The following is a 1,039-nucleotide window of genomic DNA, read 5'->3' on the forward strand; positions in this document are numbered from 1 at the left end:
CGTATTCAACAATTTTGTTGTGTCTGGCAGATGAGATCATCATCGAAGTTTCCGGTGTTGATGCTGCAGCTGATTTGTGGTTGAAGTTAGAGAGTCTATACATGACGAAGTCTCTAACTAAGAAGTTACTTCTGAAACAACGTCTCTGAGGATGCAAGAAGGTACACAACTCCAAGATCATCTTGACAGTCTAAATTCCATCTTGTTGGATCTGAGGAATATTGATGTTAAGGTGAAAGATGAGGATGTGGCACTGATTTTGTTGGTATCACTACCAAACTCCTATGAGAACTTTGTTCAGTCATTCATAGGGAATAAAGATACAGTGAGTTTGGAGGAAGTCAGGCCAGCACTTCATAGCAGGGAGTTGCGACACAAGGCATCTGGTTCTGGTACAGACGACCAAGCTTCTGGGTTGTTTGTAGGTGGTGGAAAGAACTTTGGAAAAGGCAAGAAGTCGAAAGACAAAAGGTCGTTTTCAAAGGGTCCTAAACCAACTGATATTTGCAATTACTGCAAAGAGAAAGGACATTGGAAATCTGATTGTCCTAAGAAGAAGAAGCAGATATTGTGCTAGTTGCTCATGGAAAAACACATCCTAGAGATGTGTGGGTCCTGGACACAGGCGTATCTTATCATATGTGTCCAAGGAGAGAATGGTTCTCAAAGTATGAGGCAGTGACTGATGGCAAGATCAAGATGGCGAATGATTTTGCTTGCGATATTGCAGGAATCGGTTCTATTAAGCTCAGGACACATGATGATAGAGTCTACACGTTGACTGGAGTTAGACATGTTCCATCTATGTCCAAGAACTTGATCTCAATTAGTCTTTTGGATATCAGAGGTTCAAATATTCAGGTGGAGATGGAGTTCTAAATGTCTACAGGGGTTCAGATGTGATTCTTAGAGGTTTCATTCATGGTACTTTGTATTTGCTGGAAGGTTCTACGGTTTCAAGTTCAGCAAATGTTGCATCTCCAGAGGTTCGCAAGGAAGATATGGACAAGTTGTGGCATATGAGGCTTGGACATATGGG

Source organism: Brassica oleracea, chromosome C6 (assembly GCF_000695525.1).
Source record: "Brassica oleracea var. oleracea cultivar TO1000 chromosome C6, BOL, whole genome shotgun sequence".
NCBI lineage: Eukaryota > Viridiplantae > Streptophyta > Magnoliopsida > Brassicales > Brassicaceae > Brassica > Brassica oleracea.